Source organism: Oryctolagus cuniculus, chromosome 11 (genome assembly GCF_964237555.1).
Source record: "Oryctolagus cuniculus chromosome 11, mOryCun1.1, whole genome shotgun sequence".
In the NCBI taxonomy this organism is placed as follows: domain Eukaryota; kingdom Metazoa; phylum Chordata; class Mammalia; order Lagomorpha; family Leporidae; genus Oryctolagus; species Oryctolagus cuniculus.
The window spans coordinates 69,855,181-69,876,817 of NC_091442.1; positions in this window are offsets into that span (position 1 = coordinate 69,855,181).

A 21,637-nucleotide genomic window follows, 5' to 3' on the forward strand; every position below is an offset into this window, starting at 1 on the left:
TTTCTTTTGTAGTGAAAAAGCTTCTTAGCTTGACATAATCCCATTTGTCAATTTTGGCTTTGATTATCTGTGCCTCTGGGGTATTTTCCCAAAAGTTTTGGCCTATGCCAATGTCTTGTAGATTTTTCCCATGTTCTCTAGTAATTTGATGGTATAGGGTAGTAGATTTAGATCTTTGATGCATTTTGTGTAGATTTTTTTTGTGTAAAGTGTAAGGTAGGGGTCTAGTTTCATACTTCCGCACATGGATATCCATTGTTCCCAGCACCATATTTTGAAGAGATTGTCTTTGATCCAGAGATTGATTTTAGCTCCTTTGTCAATAAGTTGGTTGTAGATATGTGCATTGATTTCTGGGTTTTCTATTCTGTTCCATTGGTCCACATGGCTTTTTCTGTGCTGGTACCAGGATATTTTTATTATAATTGCCTTGTAGTATGCCTTGAAATCTGGTATTGTGATGCCTCTAGCTTTGTTTTTGTCATATAGGATTGCTTAACTATTCAGGGTCTCTTGTGTTTCCATATGATTTTAGCATCACTTTTTCTAGATCTGAGAAGAATGTCATCAGTATTTTGTTTAAGACCACATTGGCCGGAGTCGCGGCTCAATAGGCTAACCCTTTGCCTGCGGCGCCAGCACCCCAGGTTCTAGTCCAGGTTGGGGCGCCGGATTCTGTCCTGGTTGCTCCTCTTCCAGTCCAGCTCTCTGCTGTGGCCCGGGAAAGCAGTGGAGGATGGCCCAAGTGCTTGGGCTCTGCACCCGCGTGGGAGATCAGGAGGAAGCACCTGGCTCCTGGCTTCAGATCGGTGCAGTGTGCAGGCTGTAGTGGCCATTGGGGGAGTGAACCAACAGAAAGGGAGACTTTTCTGTCTCTCTCTCTCACTGTCTAACTCTGCCTGTCAAAAAAAATCACATTGGATCTGTAAATTGCTTTTATTAATATGGACATTTTGATATCAATTCTTCTAATCCACAAACATGGAAGATTTTTCCATTTTTAAATGTCTTCTTCTACTTATTTCTTTAGCGTTTTATAATTTTGATCATAGAGATCTTTGACATCCTTGGTTAAATTTATTCCAAGGTATTTAATTCTTTTTGGAGCTATTGTGAATGAGACTGATCTTAAAAGTTCATTTTCAATCATGACATTGTCTATGTATACAAAGGCTATTGATTTTTCTGTGTTGATCTTATATCCTGTAACTTTACCAAGCTCTTTCATGAGTTCTAATAGTCTCTCAGTGGAGTCTTTTGGATCCCTTATATATAGGATTAAGTCATTGGCAAATAGGGATAGTATGATTTTTTCCCTTCCAATTTGTTTTCTTTTGATATCTTTTTCTTGCCTAATGGCTCTGTCTGAAACTTCCAAGGCCATATTAAATAGCAGTGGTGAGAGTGGGCATCCTTGTCTGGTTCTGGATCTTAGGGATAATTCTCCCAGCTTTTCCCCATTCAATAGGATGCTGGCCTTGGGTTTGTCATAAATTGCCTTGATTGTGTTGAGGAATATTTCTTCTATAACCAATTTGCTTAGAGTTTTCATCATGTAAGGTTGTTGTATTTTATCAAATGCTTTCTCTGCATCTATTGACATACCATATGGTTTTTGTTCTTCTGTTTGCTAATGTAGTGTATGACGTTGATTGATTTGCAATGTGTACCATCCCTGCATACCGAGGATAACTCCCACTTGGTCTCGGTGAATGATCTTTCTGATGTGTTATTGGATTTGATTAGCTAATATTTTGTTGAGGTTTTTTGCATCTATGTGCTTCCTATACTTGGACATCCCTTTCTTTCTCTAAATTGAGAAATTTTCTATAATTATTTCACTAAATAGGCCTTCTAGTCCATTCTCTTTCCAGACATTCAAAAACTTCCAAGTACATATATGGGTCTTTTGATAGTATCCCAAAAATCTCCAACACTGTATTTTAAGGTTTCTAATATCTTCTTGATTTTTTTTCTTTCTTTTTCTTTTTTTGGTCTGAATGAAAGATTTCCAAAGCTTTGTCATCTAGCTCGCATAATCTTTCTTCTGCCTCACCAAATCTGTTAATGCTTTCCACCACTTTTTTTATTTGATCTGTTGAATTCTTCATCTCTAATATTTCATTTTGATTTATCTTTAAAACATCCATTTCATGGGAAAACTTTTCATTCTTTTTTTTTTTTTTATTTTTTTTTTTTTTGACAGGCAGAGTGGACAGTGAGAGAGAGAGAGACAGAGAGAAAGGTCTTCCTTTATGCCGTTGGTTCACCCTCCAATGGCCGCCGCGGCCAGCGCGCTGCGGCCGGCGCACCGCGCTGATCCGATGGCAGGAGCCAGGAGCCAGGTGCTTTTCCTGGTCTCCCATGGGGTGCAGGGCCCAAGCACCTGGGCCATCCTCCACTGCACTCCCTGGCCACAGCAGAGGGCTGGCCTGGAAGAGGGGCAACCGGGACAGAATCCGGAGCCCCGACCGGGACTAGAACCCGGTGTGCCAGCGCCGCTAGGCGGAGGATTAGCCTAGTGAGCCGCGGCGCCGGCCTTCATTCTTGTTATGTATGGTTTTCTTTAGTTTGCGGATTTGCTTCTGATTGTTTTTGAGTAATCCTATGATTAATGTTTTGAATTTTATACCTGTCATTCCATCAATCTCTTCATCTTCACATTCTAATATTGAGATGTTGTTGTGTTCCTTTGGGGGAGCATGATGTTTTCCTTATTCATGTTTCTTGAATTTCTGTGTTTATTTTTAGGCATTTGTGGAGTTACTTGTTGGTTTTTTCCTCTGATGCCTTTTATCTTTGAACTATCCCTTTGAAGCTTAGTGGAATGTCTGCACTTTTCAGTGAATACAAAGAAGTATGTGCTGGGTGTGGCCACAGAACTCTGGTCAGTGCTCCAGGGTTGGGAGAATATCCAGGGTAACACCCAATTTGGGTGGTACATAGCCTGTTGTTAACAGAGGTGGGGAAATGATCACCTCTTTGGTTGGATCACCCCCTCTCCTCCTCTTCCCAAGCAGAGCAATGCCTAGGTGTTAGCTCGCAGTGGGTTCAACATTCATCTACACCACCATAAGAACTGTGCAAATGATCTGTGCAGTCCTTACCCTGAGCATGGTTTCTGTTGCAATGACCCATCCCAGGCAACCAAGGAGCTCTGAGCACGTGGAGCCACACTCAGTGATTGCCTAGGGACCCAGCTACACCCCACACCATCTCATGTAGCCACTGAATCCACATGGTCTCAGCAAGGCTCTCAAAGTTGCTGGGTGCAGAGGTTCAGCTCTGCCCTGCCAGCCTGTCCAGTCAACAGGGAGGCAGATATTCCCTTAGCCAGCTTGGCCTAGTGGCTTGAGCCCTGGAGCCTGTGGTATGTTGGGGAGCTGGGGGAGCCTCACAGTCCTACATGGGACACAGCTACCTGTCAATCCTCCCAGCCAGACTCAAAATCAATGGGGACTGTGGAATTTCCCACCGCTAGAATCTCTGGACTACCTGGGTATACAAGAGCCACTGGAGGAATGTTCCTCATCCCCACCACTGCCACCTGTACTGCCAAGATGGCATCCTGTCTCAGCTGTGGGTGCACACAAAGGCCTCCACAGCTGCCACCCAAGCCCAAAATGGTGCCTGTCCTTTCTCAGCTGGGCAGAGGATGCTGTTGTGGGGAGAATGGGGCTAGGGAAATGTGCTCCTTTTACTTCCACTGGGTCCTCAGATAGAGGCTAGTATCTGCTAGCCCCCAGGGCTGCAGTCCGAACTCACGCCATTGTCTGTCCAGCTGTATTACCGCGGTTGCTGCAGTCTGGTCTCACCTCCACCTCCAAGCTGCCACCTGCTCTGGCTCTTGGCTGCTGCAGTCATTTGTTGTGTCCTTCTTCGACGTCCACATCCTACACACAGGTCCTCAGCATTCCTCTTCCTCTTGTAGGATTTCCCATGTGTTTTTCTCTCTAATTCACCCCTGAGAGTGCACTTCCTACGTGTTTTTTTTTTCTATTTATCCTTAGCCTAGCACTATACATCATTTCCTAATGCACTTTCTTAGAATCCCCCTTATTCCAAGATTTCTTAAGATGGGTAATTTCTCAGCTGGGCATGCTTCCTATGCAACATGATGTCATGACCCTGGCTGAATGAGATGCCACTCTGGGTTAGTTCTAGTAGAACATCCTCCTTTGACAAGCAGAATGAAGTCACTGTCAGCTTCTCCTCTGTGGGGAAGGTTGTGATGGAGCAGTGCTGGACAAATGCCGATACTGGACAGAGAAATGTGGGAGGTATTAAGAGGCAGCACAAGGCTGTCCCATTAGCACATGAGATGCGATCCTTAAAAGGAAGAAATCCCAGCAGTGTAGGGAGTGTCCTGTGGAGCAGCATTAGCACTCCCCTCTTCTTAAATCCTGAGGTCCCGGCCAGGCTCTGACCAGAATTCACTCTGTAACTGTCACTTCTCTCAGGCCACAGTGATGCTCTTCATTTGTGGATTTCTACTGACCTCTAATTACCTGTGAATCCTTACCCTCTGTTTTCTCCACTTGAAAGACAATGTCAGATTTGTATCTCGACATCCGGCTGGGTTCCCTCTGTGGCTTCTTTGCTCAGGGTCTGGCACTATCACTTGGACACTTCCTGACACATATAAATGTCAGAAAAAGGAGCCACAAGGGAAAACAACATACATTGCCCCATATGCTCAATTCAGCTTTCACTGGTTGACGGTAGCTGCAACCTGGTGTGGAGCTGTTCACTGACAGGAATGAGAGGAAGTGACAGTCTGTAGAACAAGGGAAAGCAAGTATTAATGATGGAATTCAGTGTCTTGTTTGAGAAGGTAAATATTTCAAAATACAGCAGTGTTATAACAAATGTGGCTTACTGGTTAAGCACGTAGACTTTGGAATCATGTTTGGATGCAAATTAGGATTTATAATTCACTAGTGCCGTTATTCTGGACAAATAACTTGACCTGTTTATATTACCATGAAAAGAAGATAATAGTATCCATTTCCTAGGTAAAAATTTCATGAGACATAGCGTGTAAAATGCCTAACACAGTATTTATCTCTGGCAAGCACTCAGTAAATACAGGTGATGATAATGATGACTATTTGAGATAATGTTGCCCAACATATATTCCACCCAACAATAGTGCATTTGAAACATTAATAGATGTACAGTGAGAAAAGTTTCAGATATCACAGAGAAAAACCAGATGACAAAGATTTGTGGGGTTGCGTAGCATAGAATCTAGTTGAGGTTTAACCCACATTTCCCCAAATTTGTTTGAAAACAAGAGTATTCTTTTCTTGGAACCCTTGTTGAGTCTGAGAGAGGGGTGTTAGTACCCCTCAGAACACCCTTTGCACAATGCTGTTCATGAAAATAATTTTTAATTGTTTGGCTAATTGAAAATCCATCACCAGAGAGCAAAATGAGAGTTGAGTACACAGAAGCTCAAGTGTAAAACCTGGCCTCCAAGAGTGTTGGCCCAGTGTCACAGTTGGCTCAGAGCCTCTCTGGAGTCGGGAAGGCGGCAGATCATCATCGCGGCCATCTGCTGGGCAGGGGAGCAGGCGGAGTGACAGGGCCCACTTCTCCATTCTGAGTTGGAATTTCTGTTCCACTGCCAGCCTCGCTTTGAAAGAGAAGCCACACAAGGTTCTTGGTGGCAGCTCAGTCCCTTGAAGACAAGCCTTAAACTCGAAACTGTCCTCATGAAGACCACCCAAGCCAAAACTCGATTTTTTTCAGCCAAGAGTGACCGCACATATTTTCCATTTTTGTTTGTTTGAGTTTGTTTTGTATGAAAACACACAGAGCATAGACAGTAGCCTATCCAGTTTGCAGTATAGAAGTTTCCTCACCACGATGATTTTGAAGAGGAAATTTACCACTTGTCAAGGAAAATAGGATTGATTCCTAATGCAGAATGGTTCATAAACGGCCCGGTGCTGACAGCCAATCCTGGTGAATAACAGCTGCCTATTCATGCTGGGGAAAGTTGTTTCGTTTTAAGAGAAAGTTCACAAACACAGAAGATTGGTAGGAAGTATAAAACATAGCAAAAAGAAATGCCACGTTTTTCTAAAGGAAAGGTAGATACTTTTTAAAGCATAACATTGAATTGATATCATATTAATATTGAATTGATAGGAGGGAATTTGCCAGAGGGGACCTCAGATTGCTTTGGTGAAGAGAAAATTTACATATCTTGCCACTAAGAACATGCTTAGTACTATACTTGATAATTGCTAGATGGCACAGAGAAATATGGAATCCTTGCCAATTCACTTTATGAAGTGAATACAGCTAAAACTAATTGCATCCTTTGACAAAAATCACAAAAACAAATCTTATCCCCAAACAATGGAAATGAAACCAATCAGATGTAATTGATAGTGATTTAGGAATATAAATTTAAAAATGAACTGAAATAGAATTCTTACTCTAATCTAACCACATAAGAAGGTTTATCTTAGGAATGCAAGGAATGGTTTATGAATAGGAAATCTATGAAGAAAACATCAATATATCAAGACAAAAAATGACATCATCATCTTAGCAGATGGTATCCATTTGTGATTAAAACTATTTAAAAGTAGGAATAGAGAGTGGTCCCTTAACTATTCTTATAAAGACACTTACTAGGGATGTAAAAACAACCCATCAGCTGAAGCCTTAACAGAAATGACTGAGTTCCCCAGGGAAGTGGGAATCCTGTTTCTGGATTGCCCCTAGACTTAACATCAGCTTCAGCTTGTTGGCCTGTTCTGCAGATTGGATTTGCCAGCCCCCACAATCATGGGAGCCACTTCCTTAATATAAATTTCTCTTTGTGGCATTGGTCTATTTCTCTGGAGAGCCCTGAGTTCGGCAAATGGCAACAGCTAACACCAACTGGATGCTTTCTATGCACCAGGTAGGTTTTGAGAGCTACACTTGTTATCTATTGACTAATGTAACTTTGGCAATAATTCTAAAAGGTAGTGCTATTTTTGTCCCTATTAGAAACTAGAAGGAAATACCCTAGAACTTATAAGAATTCTGAGCTGATTGAAGGCAAAGAATCAAAGGTCTCAAGTCCCTGCCCTATATTTAACTTTTAGGCCGGAGATTCCGGCTGTCTTTTCATTTATAAGCTATCAGTAGTCCAGAACCTTGCACCGACTGTTAACTGTATTTCTATTACCCTGGCAGCAGCCCATTCAGTTGCACACAGGCTGGAGTAACCATATTCTGGAAGTCCTGCAGAGTTTTGACTTGTAATTTGATGCTGCTATATTAGTTTACTATTGCTGTATCACATTACCCCAAGTGTAGTGATGTGATGCCGCATCACATGGTACTGGGGTCAGCAGTGCTACCTTTTGGATCTACTGGGGGTGAATCCGTCTCCTGGACTTCTCTAGAAGCTCCTGTATTCATTGGCTCTTGGCTCTCTGCTTTGTCTAGAAACTTCACAGCACAATGTCTTCGAATTTCTCTTTCTGTCTCATAGTTGCTTTCACTGTCCATGCCTTTTCGCTCTGATTTCTACTCTTCTATCTCCTTTTTATAACAACTTTTCTGATTGCTTTGGACTCACATCTTTCATCTCAAGCTCTTTAATAATGCTTCTCTTTTGCCCTAGAAAGCAACATACTCACAGGATTTGGGGATTAACACGTGGACATCTAGGGAGAGGGGACAGCATGCTGACCACTGTATGTGTGAGACACAGGTGAAGGGGTGCATGCTGATGAAAGAAAGAGAAGCTGGTCCCACACTCGCAGGCCTGTCCTGAAAGGTGTCACATTTCTGTGGTTCCCTGTGCCTGATTTTCTGTGGCAAATCTGCTGCATAGCCCAGATTTTGAAAATTGTACCAGTGGAGAGGATATTTCCTCAAACGCTGCCTCCTACCTTTTCCGTTTATGCATAATCTCAGATTTTTCATACTTAAGGGGAAACATGGATCCGTGGGGAAGGGTGTTCCTGACACAGAAAGGAAGCACAAAATCTCAGTGGACAAGGTCAATTGACCAAATTAAAATTTCAAAACTTTATACACCTTTTAAAAATGAAAACAAAATTGTAAGACAAATGATAACTAGAAAAATATCTACAAAATCTGGACCAGTGTTGTGGTGCAGTGGGTTAAACCACTGCCTGTGGCATTAGTATCCCCTGTGAGCACTGGTTCTGGTCCCAGCTGCTCCACTTCTGCTCCAGCTCCCTGATACAATGGCTAGGACAGCAGCAGAAGATGGCCCACTTTCTTGGACCCCTACCACTCACATGGAGACTCAGATGGACTTCCTGGCTCTTGGATTCAGGTTGGCCCAGCCACAAGTGGGGAGTCAATCAGTGGGTGGAAGAGCTCACTCTCTGTAATTGCCTTTCAAATAAATAAATAAATAAATATTTTTAAAAAAAACCACAAAATTTATAAGAAAGGGTTGATATCTTTATAAAGAGCAGTTACAAATTAGCAAGGGAAAAATATAAGTGTTCTGATGGCAGATGGCCAAAAGAAATAGAAACCTCACCAAATGGCAGATATGCTTAACCTCACAAGTGAAAGTACACAAATGTGACTTGACAAATAGAAAAAGAAAACTAATCAATGCTTGTGACCATGTGGCAACACTCTTTGGGCTCCTTCCTGATTGGTTGTGAGGGTGTGGATGGGGTTTACATTTCTAGGGTTTCACTTGGCAATGTGTACTGAAATTCCACATGCAGGCATTTATCTGAAGGGCATCATCAGGTGTGCACACACAGTGAGCTGCAAGAATTCCACACAGTCTACAGAGAGTCTGCATAGTATTTTCATAGTGTACATTCTCCAGGAATTTTTTAAACAAAGATTTATTTATATACTTGAGAAACAGAGTTACAGAGAGAGAGGGAGAGACACAGAAAGAGGGATCTTCTCTCTGCTGGCTAATTCCCCAAATGTTTGCAGCAGCTGGCACTGGGCCAAGCTGAAGCCAGGAGCCAGGAGCTTCATCTAGGTCTCCCATGTGGGTGCAGTGGTCCAAGCACTTGAGCCATCTTTTGCTGCTTTCCCAGGCACATTAGCAGGGAGCTGGATCGGAAGTGGAGCAGCCGGGACTCAAACCGGAGCCCATATGGGATGCTGGCATTGCAAGGAGTGGTTTAGCCCACTGCACCACAGCACCAGCCCTCAGGAATTTTTTAAAAAATTTATAATTGGCTTTGTACTCATTAAACTCCTTATTCAATGAAGTATTAAGCCTTTTTACTGTAAGGCAAATTTAAAGTATGTTATCCCAAAAATCAAAATAAAAGAAGGAAGGAAGGAAGGAAGGAAGGAAGGAAGGAAGGAAGGAAGGAAGGAAAGAAAAGAAAAGCAAGGCCTATGGAAGGAGGAAAGTGGGAGGGAAGGAGGAAGGGAATATCATTATGTTCTTATACTTGTATCTACACATCATATTGAATGTTAAAAATTAGTTAAAATTAAAATAAAAAATGAAAATGGTTTATTTATTTATTCATTTGGAAGACAAAGAAATAGAAAGAGGGAGGGAGATCTGTCATCCACTGGTTCAGTCCCAAAATGGCTGAAGCTAGGAGCCAGCAACTCCATCCCGGCCTCCCACATGGGTGGCAGGGACACAAGAACTTGGGCCTTCCTCTGCTGCCTCCCAGGCACATTAGCAGGGAGCTGGGTAGGAAATGGAGCAGCTGGGACTTGAACTGGCACTCCAATATAGGATGTGGGCATCACGAGAGCACCTTAGCCCTCTGTACCACATTGGCAGTCACTCCACCAACCTTTTGAAGACTCCTTTTATGTATGGATTCCAAAAGTTTTTTTTTCATGAAAATAAACCTATTTTCAAACTCCATTTTAAAAGTCTCCCCCATAGTGTTTTCAGTCAAATTCACAGCTCGTTCCCCTAAGCTTTGCATACTGGCTCCTCCAAGGGAGGTCTGTGAACCAACAGAAACTAGGAACTCTGAAATACAGATGCTCAGTCGCACACCACTCTGCCAGAATCTGAGTTTTCCCCTGGTACCCAGGTGATTGGAATACACCAAACAATCGCGGAGCCCAGCTTTACGGTGTTCACAGCTGATCATTTCATTACTGTGTCGGCTTTGCTAATTAATGTCAAGACGTGGTATTTTGCATTCTCTACAAATAGGTTAATAAAATGTTAAATATCTTTCTGGCATTAAAATAACTTTCACACATGTTCAGTAATTTGGATGCAAATGATTCAGAACTATTGGAGTGAAACAAACCTGCCTTGAAATTTGCTCTGCCCTGGTGCTTGCTGTGGGCTCTTTCACCCCCTGGTTCAGTGGCTGGGGCAGGTTCCCTGTCCTCTTTTCCTCGCTCATTGTCTCTGTCAACTTCCCCTTCACCAGCTATGTGGTGTGCACTCCCAGTCCCAAAAGCAAAATATGCCCTCACTTCTGTGATTGCCCAACTGAAATTTTAACAATACCTATTGATTGCTTAGTGTCAGGTAGACATTATTTGCTTTTGTAGAAATATATTTATTTCAATCACTCGACATTTCCCAGGTTATTGATTCATAAGACAGTCTATGATCTTGAAGGCTGTTAATAAACTGGCAGGGATGGTAGGGGTGGGAGACAGGCATTACGTAGAAATACCATAGAGTGAGCTGATGGGCTGTGTGTCTTTGTGAAAATACTACCATGGGGCCATCATGGTGCCCAGGGAAAGCCAGGAAGGATTTGGGAGGTGGTGACATCCTTAGCGACCCACCCCAAGCCTCCGAAGGTGAAGCTCCTTCCATGGTAGCTACATTCCCTCTTAGCTGTCTTCTTTCCCAGTGGGTGATGGTCCAGTGATGGCACAGAGTCACTCAGGGTTACCAGGGGCTGCCCAGGCCACATTTGCCCAGTGTAAGAAGATGACCTGAAATTTAGAAGGAGAGCTGGACTTGGCCATGAAGATGGCTGCATGTTCTCCTGGTAAGAGAACGTAGCCTGTTCCCAGGCAAGACGGGAAGGGAAGAACATCACTAAGCTGTCCCTGTCGTCAGCACACCTTCTCCCAACTGCCCACCAGTGCCTTGTGCAGATCCACCAAAGCCGGAGGTTACAGTAAATAAAACCTTTCGGTCAGTTAGTGGTGACAGATTTACCGTTAAACCGCCAGCCACAAGCACCTCTCAGAAGAAAGAGCTGTGATTGTGTCAAAGGCTGCTCAGGAATCCCCAGCCTGGGCTTTATTTACAGCGGCTCCCTTCAAAGCAGCGAGCAAACGTGCTCTGAATGAGTAGAGAGCATAGCCTTGCAGCCTGGGCACCTAGCACGTTCAGAGAAGGAATCAGCTGGAGTGGCGCCAGGACAGTACGCTACCTGCAGCACAACCAAGGGAAGGAACAACCAGGCCCCTCTCTCCAGCACCTCCTCACCAATGTCTCAATATTCTTTGGCATTTGAGCAGGCTTCCTGTTGGTTTTGGGAAGAGTGACGTGCGCAATGACATTTGTATTAATACCTTCCTATTGACTGCCTCCTGTTTAACCAAACCATAACATGGAGGTGAAATTATTCCAGAGCAACTAAAGTGTATGTGAGCCAAGGGCAAAGAACCCACCAGGTGTGTGACGTATGCCCTACAGCTGCTGGAAGGGAGCCTGTCACATAGCCCACTGGCCCTGGAGTTGGGGCACAGGGCAGGTTTGGATGCCAAGGAGACTCTCCCTAGCAGTAGGAACACTGCAACCCAACCTGGAGGTGAGCAGGACAAAGGGGCATCTGGATGGTCCTGCATTGCTGGTTTCAGAAACCTGCACCCTAGTTAAAGTAGCCACTCCCCAGGACTGCACTACCCTGCCTTGGGGCTCATAGGCTTTGCTGGTCATGAACCCCAAGTCACCCAAAAGAATCACAGCTTCAGGTTGGGTCGACATCATTGCGGTTACACCCCAGCAGAAGGGTGTGAAAGAGCATTTGTGGTGTGAGCATTTGCTCTGAGCCTGAGTCCCAGAGCAGCTTCACTGGACCTCGGGTGAGAGTGGTTCCCACACATGTGTCCGTGTAGATTCCTCAGCAAAGCCTGATGGGACCAGGATGGGTGGGAACCATGCCAGGGAGGAAGCATTTTCTCAGCTACTCTTCACCCATAGCAGAAACTACCTTTTCTTGTTTCTCTTCAGGGCACAGGAGTGGTTTCACTGTCCAAATATTTTTTTGGAACATGGCATCAAAAACTCAGGGCCTGAGCACGGGGGCTAAATATCAAAGCTCCTTTTGATTGACAATGTTTGATGTGCTTCTGCACATGCTCCCACATTCCCAGCCTCCTTGCGAAGGCACAGCCTGCCTTATGAGGTGCCTGAGGTCCACGTTGTGTTCCTTTGATGCATGTGGACATGAAAGGAGCTCACCAGGCCCTCAGCTGCCATGGACCCACGACTCCTGATTCCAGTGCCCATCATAACACCATGGAGTCTTGCTTTGCCCTTCCATCAGAGGCCTAGAATGCTCCTGTCTCTGGTGGAGGAATAGCATGACTTGAAACGTTTACTTTCTTCTACTTCTGGGATGCACATAGCAAGCTCTCTCTGAGATCTTGAGTGTGGTATCCTTGGTTTGGTCTGAAAATAATGGCAGGAGAGGAATGCTTAGAAAGTATACAACTTGCTGGTGTCAGGGTGAGAGATATTTAAATTCTATGTTACCATATAATTTAGCTTTTATACCACTCACATTTGTTTATTCAGCAGTCATTGTTTTAATTTTCATCTGCATACTTCCTGGAATAGTTAATCCCTAGGCCTACAGTAGCTGCCCTGTGACAATCTTGTTAACACGTTCCTCCAAGAATCCTACACCCCCTGGCTTCCCCTGGAACATGTGAAGGCTCTGAGAGGAGCTCAGGGTAGAGGAAAGGTCTGCATTCTAGGCAGGCTTTGCTTTGAGAGGAGCTGCTTTTCCTTGTTGTCCAGAAGCCCCAGTAGTTAAATGGTGTCTCTGGGAGACAGATAATAATTCTGGCTGGTGCACTCTCTCCTAGCTCTGAGTACAGAGCTAAACCCCCAGCACCACCACCCCTTTTAAAATATTATAACATATTTGATAATCAAGGAGAGAGAGAGAGAGAGAGGAGAGAGAGAGAGAATCTTCCCATCCATTGATTCACTCACCAAATGCCCACAACAGCTGGGACTGGGCTGAGGCTAAAGCCAGGAGCCAGAAACTTCATCTAGGTCTCCCATATAGTATGTGTGGCAGGAATCCAATTCCCTGAGCCATCACCCAACTGCCAGGGTCTGCATTAGCAGGAGGCTAGGGTCAGGATCTGGAGAAAGGCAGCAAACCCAGTTGTCCTGATGTGGAACACAGGGATATTGACCAGCTTCCTAACTGCTAAGTTAAATGCCTACCCTGTCAATCCCCCTTTAATTGTTAAAGTGTTGCAATACACCTAAATAGTTGGAAAAAGAGAAAATTAGTAAATTCAGTTATTTGTATATATTCCTACCAGTTTTATATATCAGAATTTGTCAGAACTGTAACTGAATACCTATTTGTTATTTTTTAATTAAAAATTATTTATTTATATCAGAAACAGAGGGAGAGACAGAGAGGCACAGAGAGAGCTCCTCTCCACTGATTTATTCCCCAGATACCCACCATAGCTGGATTGAAGCTTGACGCTGGGAATTCAATCCAGGTCTCCCATGTAGGTGGCAGAAACCCAACTACTTGAGCTGTTACCACCGCCTCCCAGGGTCTACATTAGCAGGAAACCAGAGTCAGGAGCCTGAGCTAGTTGAATGCAACTGTTACAATGCAGGATACAGGGGTCTTAACTGGTGTCTTAACTACTAGGCTAAATACCCATGTACATACCTACAATTTTCTATAGGAACTTTTTTGCTAAACATTGTATCATAAACATTTCTTGGGCCTCCTTTTCTCGTAACTATAATTTTAATAGTATATTACTTCTGTTGAGGAAGTGGATGGCAACTACTTTAACTATTCTTCCATTGTTGGACTTTTTGCTTGAATATAGGCTTTTGACTTCGTAGATAACTCCTCCATGGGCAGCAGTGGAGCTTAGTATTCTTTCGCGTTTGAATAAATGCCCAGGAGTGGGCAATTGACATGTGTTGTCATATTGTCTTCTTAAAAGATTATAAAGACTTCTGTCCTGTGGATTATCTGTGGCTGAATAATGCATAAACCAGGGTAGAGGTGATGTTCACAATTTATTAACTAGTTGGAGTATTAGCACTGGCAGATCTAAACCAAGGCCAGCTGGTCAGCCCGTCTGGACATACTGCCTGAATATTGGCCCTGTTTAGACAGCAAACTTTAAGTTGTCCCTAGGGCATCCTTCTCCTCTATTCTCTTTTCTGTCCATTTGCTTCCATCTCTTCTTCTTTTCCTCTACCTCTTTTCTGCTCCTTTAGCAAAGTAGGAGGAGCAAATAGCAGACATTTTATTGAGTGTTTACAACTGTCTGGATTAGCACATTTAACTCTTGACACAGTTCTATAAGGTGGGTTAGTCCCATTTTATAGCCAAGAATGCGATTTGAAAGGCTCCACATAGATGTTATGCAACAGAGCTGAGGTTCAAATCCAGTCTTGCTGGCTCCCTTGGTCCTAGCTAGGAGGCTGCCCAGCCTGAACGCAGTTAGAGTGCTGGGTTGGGGGTTGGGGCAGGAGAGGGAGGAAAACTGGAAGGCTGGAGGAGCTAAAGATGGCCTGTTTTAGACTCCTTTTCTCTCTCTCTCTCTGGGTTCCTGCATTATTAAAGTTGTTGATTAGCTTCTCCTGGTGTCATATTTATTTGCAGCTGTTAAACATCAGAAGACTTCAGTGAGGGAATTTATTTCCAGCATAGTTATTAAAATGTCTATTTTGATTTAAGGATTTCTTCTGTTTCATATTACTCACTTGTCTCATTCTTTAATCTATTGTTATTTCTAACAAGGAACGTTCAGGACCTACCAGCTTTAAGCACTTGAAGTGATTCTTGCCAAGTCTCATTTAAGCATATTATCTCTTAGCCAAATCATCACTCAGCTGTAGCCCTGTCTTTTCATCACTTATAAACTTGGCCAACCGTCCATTCAGGTCCATTGCAAGGATCCTATAGTCTCTTAGCTAGAAGAGATCTCTGATGATTTTATTCTTTGATTTGCAAATATCCTCTAGTTGAATTTCCACAAGGTGGGTTGAAGATATCAGTCACTGAAGTGGGGCTTGATGATGGCTGTTGGAGGAGTTGAAGTCAGTTTCTGGCTGCAAGCCCAATAGATCCTTGAAAAAAATGGGAGAGGGGCATGTGAGGATTGTATTCTTGGATGTTTCCCTCAACAGCCTTGGGCATGGAGAGTGAACTCTGGCAAGTGAGGATGAAGTAGAATGGGCACACTCTCCACCTTAGTTGAGTTTCCCAGAAGCAGAGACTGATGCAAGGAATTGAGTGAGGTTAGTGGGAGAGATGGGGACAGTGAAGTAGGGAAGTAGGACAAGTCAATGCAAGGGATTAGCTGTCCTAGAAGCACATGGAATACCTTCTAGAATCTTCTACTTGAAAAACAGGGGGCTGGAGCACACACACCCCCAGATTCAGTCCCCTGCTGATTGAGGTTGTTCCTGGCATCATGATGCCCCAGTCTGTACGCATGATTGTCCTGCTGGCAGGATTAGTACTGGAGAAAATGCACAGGTGAGCACCTTGGGATGATTCATCAGAGCTGTGTGAGTGATATGGGAGGTGGGCCAAAGGCCAGATGTCTCCACTACACAGCCACAAAATAAGATGGAAGTCTCTATTTTCAAAATATACCTTGACCTTGATAACTACCATTCGTGTACCAGCCACCAGCTTCATCTCTCACCTAAACCAACTGGTCTCTCTGCTTCTGCATTTGTCTTCTTACATTCTTTCTGCCTCAAGCACCTCCTAGGCAACAAATCCCTGCTTATCACACGCTTGTGCAAAATCCTGCCTTAGCTCCCAGATCTCGCCAATGGCTCTTTATTCAACTTCAGTACTTGTGACTCTTCTGTCGTTCACTCTGTTCCAGCCACACAGACCTTCTTGTTCCCAGGCAATGCCAAGAATGACTCTGCCTTCTTCCTTTTCTTCCAGCTGGATTTGGTCTTCCTCTGATTTTCACTTGACTCACTGCTGCCTCCACTTCCTCAGTGCAAACTTTCCCTACTGCTCTTCCTAAAATAGCACCTCCTTACTCTCCAGCTCCCCTTCCACAGATTGATTTCTCTTCATAGCACTTTTTGCCATCTGTCACCAGCTTACATATTTATTGCTTTGTTTATCGTTCATCTAAAGTTCCACGAAGATAGCAATTCAACACTCCATCTCCACTAGCAAGAATAATCCTTTGTATATTACAGGTTCTCAATCAATATTTGTTAAATGAACGAATAAATGAATGACTCAGCACACTTGAAATGGTTCCATTAATGTGGCCGCCCGTGTGACCCAGGAGGGTATTACTTCTGTGTATAATTAATCACTTGAATCGATGATTTGAAAATGCAATGAGGTGATAAGAGCCATTGTGATGAGTAATGGCCCAAGGTGGGTAGGAAGTGTATGACACCTTCAAGGGGAAAGTGGGCAGCAGGGAGGCATGGACATAGGGCCACTTCAACCAGGTCCCAACCAATGGTCTGCTTGGAGCCAGCCCTTCTGGTGGGTGTATGAGAGCCAGGGCTAGTACTGGCAAATTCTAGGCTTCTTGCTTCTTTTTCTTTTCTCCCACTCCTTCAGGAAATGACAGGGAAGGAGAAGCTAGACCATCTGGGGCTGTGGGAAGGTCTGGCACAGACAAGGAACTTGACAGTGACGGTACTTGAGAGGCCTGATTTCATCTCCCTGTATCCAAGGACTAACTGAAACCACACAGACAAAGGCCATTTATGGAAGTATGCACAGCATTGCAAGAATGCGCTTTTGGGAATTTTGACAGAAGTCTGCAGTTTGAAGGAGACGTGGACATTTTGTTGGGTAGCACAATCTCTTTTTGTGTCCCTTCCTTCTCACTCCCACACCAGGTTTCCTTTTGCCAGCACCAGGAAGATCGGCATTTCTCTGAGGAGTGCCCCGGTATTCTAATTCCTTCACAGTTGTTTCTTCAAGCCTACTGCCCTCTTGAAGGCTGTTGATGTTTCAGTGGGAAAAGGCTGGTGTCCTGTTTGGTTGCTCAAGCAATGCTGTATTAGGGGTTTTGTGGAAACAACACCCTCAACTACCTATTCCAGGATAAAGAAGTGAGTGTAAATGTGGACATGTAGGCCAGTGGAGGACAGATGGCTACTTAAAGGAAATTGGGGACCTTGTGAGACTTCATGGGGTTGGCGGTTGTTTACTTTGGGGGCAGCCTTTGGATCCTGATTCCTCCCAAGTTTCAAATCCTGGTTCCGCCATTTGATTAGTCATGGGAACTGGGTATTTGCTAACCTGCTTGTGGTTCAATTTCATCTTCTGCAAAATGGGCATAATAATTGGACCTTATTATAGAGCTGATGCGAGTATTAAACGAGAATAACAAGACCTTTCTCTGAGGGTTGGTGTGAGTGTTGAATGAGTTAATGTGTGTGCAGTTCTTAGAACATTCATTTCACAGTAGCTTCAGACCTGATGACCATGCTGAGTCCACGGTATTCACCAAAGGAATTCACAAAGAGCCGATAGTTCTTCCCACTGGCTTTTGCCTTTGTAAAAATCTCTTACCTGCATTTCCTGTCTATCACACTGCCTTCAAACTATTTTTGGTATGTAATCTCAAAATCCGTGAGTTTTCTTAAAATCTTCTGTGACTCTACTCTTTACTGACTAGAGAATGAAGTCCCTCAAAGGGTCGCTTAAGGCTCTCCCCCATCTGATTTCAGCAACGCAGGTGGATTCTTGTAGTTATGAGTGATAGAAATCAATTTGGGGGCTAGTGCTGAAGTGTAGTGGGTAAAGCCTGCAGTGTCAGCATTCCATATGGGCACTGGTTCAAGTCCTGGCTGCTCTACTTCTGATCCAGCTCTTCACTATGGACTGGGAAAGCAGTGGAAGATGGCCTAGGCCCTTGGTCCCCTGTACCCACGTGGGAGGCCCAGAGGAAGCTCCTGGCTCCTGGCTTTGGATCAGCGCAGCTCTGGCTCTTGCAGTCATCTGGGGAGTGAACCAGCAGATGGAAGACTCTCTTGCTCTCTCTTTTTCTCTCTCTCTATCTCTCTGTATCTCTCTGCCTCAGCCTCTCTGTAACTCTGCCTTTCAAAAAAAAATGAATCTTAAAAAAAATCAATTTGGACCAGCTCAGGAAAAATGGGGGGTGTGTCATCTCCTGTATCATGGCAAGACCCAGGAATGTGTGTGTTTTATCTTTTTTGGTGGCAGTCACAGAGGAACCCTTGGAAATGCCAGGCTTACATGATCTAAAACTCTGGTTAACAAATCCCTGTGTCCCAAATGGCAAAACAAGGATTTGAAACTTGGGAAGAGTCAAGATCCAAATCCTATCCTGAAGAAGACAATTACTAACATCATGAAGTCTCACAAGGTTCCCATTTCCTTTGCTAACTGGTCATCCTCTCCTCCACTGGCCAGGAAGTCCATGTTGGCACTCATGTCTTTAGGTGAAGAAGAAAAGGATACATGGCATGAGAATGAATCTTCCCTAAAATTCCAAAGAAATTCCAGGGAGTTAATCTTGGCACACTGGGTAACTTGAGTCATGCACCCAACACTAAATTACTGTATTCAGGGAGATGGAAGGTGGTCAAGTGGTATCACAGGCTCCACTCTGAATCTGGGAATGGGGTCAACTCCATAAAAATAGGTAGGTTTCCCTAACAGAACAGAACTGCTAATACAAAGAGAACAGAGTGAATACTGAGTAGGAAAAAAATAGCAGCTGTTCAACACAACCCACCCTTCCTGCATTACTTATTCTTTGAGCACATGCTGCAATAGTCTACTTCCTGCCCTTGTACATGATGTTTTCTTCACTTGAAATGTCTATCTTAGACCTCTCCCTATCAAAAGTTCAAAGTCCATTTTAAATTATACTTCCTTAATGTAACCTACTCCTTGGCAATTGTAATTTCTTACCTTTTTTACAACCCTTATTATCATCCAATTTGTATTATATTATATTATATTATATTATATTATATTATATTATATTCATGCCCTTTTTTCCCACTGGATTGTAAACTTCTACCAAACAACACTGTGCACATGAACATTATCTGGAGACCAGTACCCTCCACCATGTGAGAAGTTTCAAGTCAGTTGTGAAGGAGTTGTTTAGTAACAAAACTAGATGCTTCTGTCCTCCTAATTATTTTCTAGCAATGTCTTCCACATTGTAATTTTCTAATGAATAATAAATAATTAATTTATTAGAATATCAAATTATAATCAGAAATCATTTCGGTGGTCTCCCTATTCACTTTACCTCTTTCTAAAACCAAGATTGACATTATTCAGGTGCAGAAATGTGCCTTTCTTCAAGATGCTCCAGACATCTGGGCCAAGCAAACAGAGCTATGATTTTATTTTGTCTCTGCATTTAGATTAGGCTCTTTGGCATTGCTTGAATTTTATTCCTTAGCAACCTCTTATGTTTTAATACTCTGTCTTAAATCTCATGCACCTTAATCAAATGCAGAGCTAAGAGTTTTTAAAGAGCTTTCCTAAGGCCTGTGAACACATCTTTACCTACTGCTGGATAGTCTGACAGCCTCTAATAAACACATTTGGCACATGCCAACACTAGTTCCTGACAGGGCATGTGAGTTGGACTGGACTCTGATAGCCTTGGCTACCTTCAATTATCTACCCAGAGACTGTAGCCCATTCACCAGCCTTGCAAAAGAGTCTCACTGTCCAGCAAAACTTGACCTCTCTTCCCATCTCTGGCCCCTGCCCATTTGCGCATCCCTTTCCTTTCCTGAGAAATGCACACAGTATAACCTCTCACTGCACAGGGCCACATTTTGGGAATCCCATCTGTTATGACCTCTTCTCCTCTCTCCGATTTCTGTTCCTCTTTTAGTAACAATTCTACCTTTCCCGTAGGACCAGTAATTCTTTATCAGATTCATTATAGGTATTGGTTCCAACCATCTAGTTATGGTTATTCATGACTTGACATGTCACCTCTTCCAGATCACACATTTAATTCACACTTTCTAGTAGGACTGGATAGAAACTATTTTCAACTCACAGAAAAGGCAGAAATAGAATGAATCTCAGGCAATGAGGAAACTGTGGAAAAGATCTGGAGATAGACTGGAGTTGGAGGGGAGGGAGAGGCAAGCCTTTAGTGACCTTTTATGGTAAACAGGGCACCTTGTAAGGGTGAGCAAGACACAGTGAAAGTCGTCCATACAAATACAAGGAACCCATTGGAAACACAGGTGCATAGCTCCTGCTAAGTTAATGGTTCTGCCCTCATTCATATTCTAAAAGGTAGGAATCTGAAGGAAATTGACAAAATCCAATGGGGAACAATACTTTTGGCCATTTTTTTTTCAGCTTTTTTTTTTTTGGCTTTTACTTAAACCATGTGCTTGTGTGCTTTCTATTGACTGTCCCATTTGGTCCTCCTGGTAGCCCTTCAAGGAAATTGAAGAGGTGATCCCATTTTGCAGATGAAGAGACAGACTCATAGCAGTCGACTTATGCTTCCCAAGGTTTCCAGTTAGTGCATGGTAGAGTTAACATTCAAATCAAGGTCTGTCTGACTTCAAAGTCCTTGCTATTGATTACTGTACTGCTGTCCAACCCTGTCCAAATAAGCCATTGAAGTGGTTTCTAACTTCTCATACACTGATCTGTTCATGGATGACTTATTCACTGAACGTTTTGAACATATACAATGTGCAATCACTGTTAGTTGTTGAGGATATTCAGCTATATGGCAAGTGCCATGGGCACTGCAACAATGGGCCGGTAAGCTATGCCTGGAGCGAGGATGGAGTGTCCCAGAGATTGGTGCACTGGATCTGAGTGTTGAAGGACGAGTAGGAGCCTGGTAGACACAGAATAGGAGGGATGCTTGGGTTGGAATTACATTGATTCTCTTTGAGACTCTAAGAATGTGCCCATTTTAAGAAGTGGAGCGTAAGGAATACCAATGCTCTATCCTTGCAGTCCCCTCGTTTGATGTTTCTGGAGGGGATTGCGAGCTCTTTAGGGGTTGAGGTGGAGAATGATATATCCTGGTTGGCAGCACATGGAATGACACAGGACAAAGAGCCTGGCATTTGAAGAGGGAGACTAGGATTTAGCGGTGGAGATTTAACTTTGATGTCTAAAGCTTGGGCAGCAAACAGGTGGAGGAGCAGATTATGAGGAAAGTAATTTATGCCAAATCAACATGGAAGAGGGCTACCATGTTGCAAAAACCTTTAGGCAGAGGTTTAAGGAAATTTGTCCTCATCAGTTTGTCTTAATGATGAAACATTACTGGGTTCTACAAAATACTACTAATCAGTGGTATGTAAAATACCAAAAACAAGGCAAAGCAAAACCCTAGTATCTAACCATAAGCAAACTTCTCAGCGAAATTGGCTATGTTAACACAATTGACTCTGATACGACCATTAAGAATAAGTGTATAGGGACCCAGACACTGCTAACATTGAAATGGCATA